We start from the raw sequence: 7551 nt of genomic DNA on the forward strand, positions 1-7551 counted from the left end.
TTTCTTTGAATTTATTGTAATCGACCGAAGATATAATGAATTCGACAACAAAACCAACTTTTGGCGAAAACAAACTGGCGACCACAGTGGGAGCCAACGGTCTCGCTACCGAGACCGTCGTGTCACAGCCAATCATCAAGATTCCAGTTGAATCCATGGTCGAATATGAATTCGACCAAACCAAGTTTGAGGAATATCTCTCATCCTCTTCAAGATCTTCGTTATCTCGCAAGTACAAGAGGATCTCACCATTGAAGAAGACCTCCATGCCAAAAAAGGCACAGAATGAAGACTCTCGCAACACCTCTGCTCATAATGACTCTTATCTAGTTAAAGAGTCATCGAATCAAAGCCAACCGGCACTGACGAAGAGGGCTCGTCAGAGACAACGTCAGCGCCGCGCTCGTCAAATAGCTAAGGCCTTGGAACAAACCGACGGAGTTCGTTATCTTGCGGACTTAGAGTCGAGGAGACATAGAGTGGTTCAGTTGTCTCAACGACCAATCACTCATGTCTCTGCTAAACTCACGATGGAGGAATGGACTATTGTCAAAAAGACTCGTTTGACCCTCAAGGAACGCATACAAAAACATCGTGCAAACGCTGCTCATGCCCGTACTCTCTTACAACAAAGACGAGAAAGGAAGAAGGAAACGGTGGCCAAAGAACCACCGAAACTCTACCAAGTTTGGATTCCAAAGTCTGGAGTTCACTGTCGCGGCACATCCTTCAACCGCGGCAGTTTCCACTGCCGCGGCACATCTCGCGACCGCGACGATCTTCCCTGCCGCGGTCAAAGAGAAGCTCCAAAGAGTTTTCCTTCAGCCCCACCAACGTCCATTCCTGGTCCGTCTACTACAATCATAATTGTTCCATCACCAGGGAAGCCACGGTTCAGTCCTGACCTGTCAATATCCAAGATCACGATGGCGGATCGCCTCAGTCCTTCTTCTGACGATCAAGACAAAGTTCCAGTTAAAGAATGCTTGGGTCCAGTGAATGAATCCCAGGAGCCCGTTAAGACACCACATCCGCAAGAGGGTGGTTTTAGACGTGTGACTCCCGACATAATCTTGGATCGCTCAAAGACAAAAATAAATTGTCCTGAGAATGCCAACAAGGTTTTATACCCCCAGAAGAAGACGCATTCACCAAAAGACATCGTCATACCTGGGAGGTCATGCCAACAAACAATACGATTTTTTGGCAATCATACCACTGAATCGTATTATCAAGTTGGGGGTGTGAATAAATTTCGAAAAAGAATTATTCACTCTCGTTGTTCCTGTGCGCGACTCGTTAAAACAGCATTATCAGAATGTGACTGTTTCAAACGAGAAGCCATCCCACGAAGAGTCTCTGTATTGTCTAAGCCTAAACCGAGACATTTCCGCAAAAGAAAATCAGCTGCCCAAGATGATGAATTCCCTGAAGTCACTATCAACGTGGCTGATAAAAGAAAGTCTAAGCGACATTCAAGTGACTCAAATCCCGACTTTTCCCCGGGAGGAAAAATCAATCCAAAAATTGCTCAAAGGATGTCTCGACTCCAATTAGGAGCCATCAAGCGCAGAGATTACAAAAGAATGCAAGAAGGAATGTCCTCGGAGGATGAATTCTCGGACACTTGTTCTGCAATCGCTTCTGATGATACAATGTCTAGCACGGGACAAACCAGAGAAGTACTCACGATCACCTCTGATCAATTAAAGTAATGATATGTTAAAATTGGAAAATGAGAAATTATCATCATCCATTTCTAGCTTATCTCATGCTAAGATTGATGCCATGTTAGAAGTAGAGAACATAAAGAATGATACAGCTTCTTTTATAAATAACTATTTATGTTCTACTTCTAAAAATGCATATGTGCCTAAAAATGAAGATTTGAATCTTATGAAAAATAGTATTTCATCTTTAGATTCAACTTTGAAAATATGCATTAATAATCATAAGAGGCTTATGGACATGTGTGCCAAGACTAAATCAAAATCATCTACTCATTATGCACACATGTATAGCAAAACTTATAAGTGTTCTATTTGCGGCCGTCAAGGTCATTTAGCTAAGTTTTGTTATGATGCACACAAACATAAGAATTCTAATGTTCCTTGTGCATCTCATATAGCTTCTTCATCTTGTACACTTACACATTCACATGCTCATTCTCACAAAGTTCATCATAAGCATGCTAGTGTGTTCAAGTGTGATTATTGTGGTCGTTTTGGTCATTTGGCCAAATATTGCTTTGATTTGAAAAGAAAATCTCATTTGACAAATGCTTCCAATAGACCACATGTTTTTAAATGTGATGTTTGTGGTAGGTTTGGACATCTTGCTAAATTTTGTTTTGATATACAAAAAGCTTCTAAATTGCATATTTCAAGTAGACCAACATTATTTCAAAATGTTTCTCATTTGCAAAATAATTTTAAAAGACCATCTTTATTTGCAAATGTTCCTCGTGCACATCCACATGGTCAACATAACCAAATGCATCCTCTTCATTGCACTTATTACAATCGAATGGGTCATTTACATAATTATTGCTATGACCGGACTCGTGCACTAAATGCGCCCAAATGGGTTCATAACCCAAGGGCTTTGAGCTTTAATGATAGGGGTCATGTCCCTAAACCTTTTGGTACCAATATTAATTGGGTACCAAAATAATTTTGATTTTAAACCAAGAATTTTAATGTTTTATTTTTTTTTTCTTGGTTTTGAAAAATTATACTTTAAACTTTTGAACATGAAAACAATATTTTTTTTTCATTGATCAAATTATTTTGTTTTCATGATTATTAGTTTCGTTTTGATGAGAGGTTTGCATTTATATAACCCTCCGGATTTATTGGGTGTTTATTCCCAAATCATGTTTACCGGATGCTAGAATGATTATATGGGTTGTAACAAGCTTAAGAGCTTGATATCTTTTAAAATTCTTTTGTTAGAGATTTTGTTTTGATTGATTGCTTTGAATTCATTATACTTCACTTATATGATGATATTTATGTGTTTGTGTTTATGGATCATCTATTCGTGGTTTATAATGTATTCTATGAGTGGTTTGATCAAGTTCTTCATTGATCAAACATCGTTTTTGGATATAAACTTTGATTTATGATTTCTTTTGATGGATTTGTTTTCATTTGAAAACTTTTTTGCATGTTTCTCATGTTCCTCTTCTTTTGATTTCATAAATCTATTCTTATACATGGTTTTTATAATGAGACACTATCTTTATAATGTCATATCATTATGTGTCCTCATTGTATCTTGTTTGTATGTGAGTGATGCTTAGCATATCTTTTCATTTATGCTTGCTCACATATTTGCCATGATCTTTCTTTGTCTATATTCTATATGGCTTTTTGATAGGGGGAGCATTCCCTATACTTGTTTTTATACTCACCCATGCTTATTGATAGGGGGAGCTTTCGCTCTCTTCATTCATTTGTTCCCTTTTTGATGTTGTCAAAGGGGGAGAAATATTGTGAGTATACATTTCCTGTTTATATGCATGTGAATTATTTTTTATATGTTCATTTCCTTCATGCATATATTTCCTTTTCTAAATTGTTTGTCATCATCAAAAAGGGGGAGATTGTTGGCCTTTTTGTTTTGATGATGTTTAACAAACAATTTACCACTAATGTTGTTTGTCTAGTACTTATGTTTTCTTATTTATTATAGACAAACAACGTTGTTGGAGGATGGATGGAATAGAGTTTCAACGATCATATCCAAAGGAGGTTGACGGAATGTCGGTGAAGCTTATGCAATTCAAGTTAAAGATCGAGTTCAAGCTTCATTCGCGAGATTACCAAGTCAAGCTTATTGAAGATCAAGATCATTGCTTGGGTAATTTAGTTTAGGAATTTATATTATGTGTGTTAGTACTTTAAGCTCAATCATATACACACATACACGTTTTGGTTTTTGTATATATATAGTTATATATATACATATATGTTTTGGTTTGATAGTTTTTAAGTTTTACTATGAAACAATTGAATATAATTAGAAAACATATTTTTTGTTTCATACTCATATGCATATATATGATTTCATCAATATCAATTTTAGTTAGTTAAATGAAATCATGCTTTAGTGCATTATATGTGTATTTTGATAAAATACTACATTCATTGTTTATAGACTTCATAACAATACTTTACATCTTTCTTCAAGTCTATAAAATCATTTTGTAAAGTTTCAAAAGTTGGTTTAGCCAAAATGTCAAAATTCACATGTTTATATTTTTGTGTTTTGGACTATCTTGCACCGGTCGACCGAAGGGAGCTCTCGGTCGACCGCGGCGGTCGACCGACGAACTCTCTGTCGCCCAGTGAACACGAAAACTCAGGTTCGGTCGACCGGTTCGGTCGACCGAAAACTGACATATTAAAAAAAACAGTTTTGCTGATTTTAAAATGCTGTTTAAAAATATCAAATAAATTCTAAAAAATATAAAACTTTGGGGAATGATTATAGACATGATAATAAACATGCTACAATGACTGGTTTCGAAAAAGGACTTCCCAAAAGAAAAATATCATCATTTTGCAAGATAGTCCAAAACACGAAAATGTAAACATGTGAATTTTGACATTTTGGCTAAACCAACTTTTGAAACTTTACAAAATGATTTTATAGACTTGAAGAAAAATGTGTGTGTATAGATATTGAGCTTAACGTACTTAACACACATAATATAAATCCTAAACTAAATTACCCAAGCTTGCTTGATCTTCAATAAGCTTGACTTGGTAATCTCGCGGATGAAGCTTGAACTCGATCTTTAACTTGAATTGCATAAGCTTCACCGACATTCCGCCAACCTCCTTTGGATATGATCGTTGAAGCTCTATTCCATCCATCCTCCAACAACGTTGTTTGTCTATAATAAATAAAAAAACACAAGTACTAGACAAACAACATTAGTAGTAAATTATTTGTTAAACATCATCAAAACAAAAAGGCCAACAATAATGGCCACAAACACAAACAAACCAATTTTACGTGGTTCGGCAAACTGCCTACGTCCACGGGGCAAGGATGGGGGATCTACTATTAGAGGGGAGATAATATAACTAGGGTTTACAATCACTCAATCTAAACCCTCAAACAATCTCTCTCTCACACAAATATCTCTCTGTTTTTTTCTCTCAAAAGAAACAGCCGCCAGAACAGCACGCCGCCCAAAACTCACTTTTTGCAAGCTGCCTTTTCTGCTTTGCTTTTTCTCCGTAGCCGCACGAAGCTAAGAGACAGCCGCCTAGATTCTTTCTCCCCTCTGCCTACTCACATGCACACCGTAGGAAGCCTTCGAAAGAGATATATATATAGTTGCGGTATCAAAAACCGTTCGGGAGAAAACCACACACGTCCACGTCCTTATCTCCTCACATCACAATTCTGTCCTGTATGTTTCCAACGCGTCTATCATGAGACGCGTTCACAAACTCCTCACGCGGCTGAACGTGGGTATGGCCCACTACACGAAAACGAAAAACCAACTTCACAAAAGAGCGGCTACCTCATGCGAAAAGGATATCGTGTGGGCCCCCACGTCCGCTCACAATTCTCCACCTTGGTAAAATTTTCCTAAAACTGAGCCGACACCAACCAAACCAAATGTCCCACTTGTTGTGTCCAGGACGTCGTGGAAACCCTTCACAATAACAGACTCAATCCACAACAAGTCGAGACCCAAGCAGGAGTGCGAACACTCACCCAAAACAACAGTGTCTACTCACCAAATCGGTCTCACCCCCATCAAAATCCAACCCGGCTGCATCATAAAGACTGCCTACGTATCCTCTTGCCCAAGGAATCAAGCCAAACGTAGTTCACCTAAATAGCCTCCAAAGGCCTCAATCCACTAGAAGAGTTCGCAACCCTTCTCCAATATCATCAACTCTACGGCTGATAGCACCTCCAATGGCCTCAAACACCTCCATCTGAGGTGAACCAATGGCTATATTCAAACTACGTCTACCAGCTACATTCGAATCTATCAACTCATCATCTGCATCCGACTCCAAATGACTCACACGCTGTGTCACCTCAGCTGGAATCCCAACCAATGCAGAATGACCTGGAGTATGTGGAAAAATCCTCACCCAATGTGGAGTAGCATCAATCTCCACCTGCTGCGATACAACTAAGGTATGTCCAAAACTCTTCACCTGTTGAGAGTCAATTAGCTCCCTCATCGAAGCCTCAACCAAAGTGACACTACCATACCAAACACCCAATTGAGTTTTACCTCCTATCACAGCAGTTGACAACTCTTTAGTAAGATGGCTCGAGTATGTCGATGCCTCAGTTCAGAAACTCTTCTGCAGACCATTGCTTGACAACAAACACCGATCCTCCTCCAGCAAGGCACGGTTCTCCAAATTTGCCACCCTATCAAGTTGCCCCAAGATTTCCTTTCCAACGAAGCGTCTCGAAATGCCGTGAGCTCGGCTCCAATACAGAAATAGGTCCATCTTGTACCTCCCACCAAAATCAGAATGAAGTACCTTCACCTTTCTGTCCATCTTACACTTCTTCAACCTGTTAGAGACTACTAGGACTTTCTCCAATGGGGATTTGATTGCAACCTAAACACGCCTAGAACAGTCACCAACAAAGAAAACCAAATGCCTATTACCTCCCAATGATGCCCCCTTAGAAGGCCCCCAAACATCCACGTGAACTCCTCCAGAACGACCCTTAGCACGGTGAATAGAGGTGTCATACTTCACCTCGGTCTTCTTGCTCACATCAACATGTTCACTGGACTTCAAACTACAGGTCTTCACACCCTCTTTCAATCTATGTGAGGAATCATTACTGGAATGGCCAAGCCCCAACTGCCGCAGTCTAGTCGAATCAATAGAAGTCGTCAGCTCTCCATCTGCCACTATACCTCTAGTCAAGTAATACAGGTTATTCCTTAGGATTGAAAGCAAAATACATGGAAATTGAGAAAGTTTACTGTTCACCTTAGGATTTTCCTTTAGTTATAAAAAAAAAAGTAGATACACTTTTTTCAATCTTATTGGTGTTTTCCCCCATATCCATAAACGTTTCTTTTATTTTATTGGTATTCGTCTTCAAATTATATATAGATATAGATATGGGTATTTCTTGTCCGAAGGCACATCCATATTTATCCCTATTTGTGTAAGTACTCATGATTAGTCAGCCAATACAATATTTAAAGAATATTTTCCAAAGTAAGGTTCATCTGCATAAGCATTTTAGAAAGTCTTAATAATGTTAATTTATTCCCAACCAACTTTTATAGTTTGCGTGTTTGGTAAGAGTGGACTCGGCTGTAAGCCAGCTCTTATAACTAAACAAGAATCAGATGGGCTTTATACCCATAATGCTAAATATATGACGTATATCAGTAGGGGAAGTGTACTCTCGAAAAGTATCAAGCAGGCATCAAACCATACACAAGTGGTTCCAAATTCTGACCAGGAAAACCATAACACAAATGAGAATATTTTTTCTACTGTTGGATCACTATCGTTGCCAGACGCGTAAAGA

The sequence above is a fragment of the Asparagus officinalis genome, chromosome 2, assembly GCF_001876935.1.
Source record: "Asparagus officinalis chromosome 2, Aspof.V1, whole genome shotgun sequence".
In the NCBI taxonomy this organism is placed as follows: Eukaryota; Viridiplantae; Streptophyta; class Magnoliopsida; order Asparagales; family Asparagaceae; genus Asparagus; species Asparagus officinalis.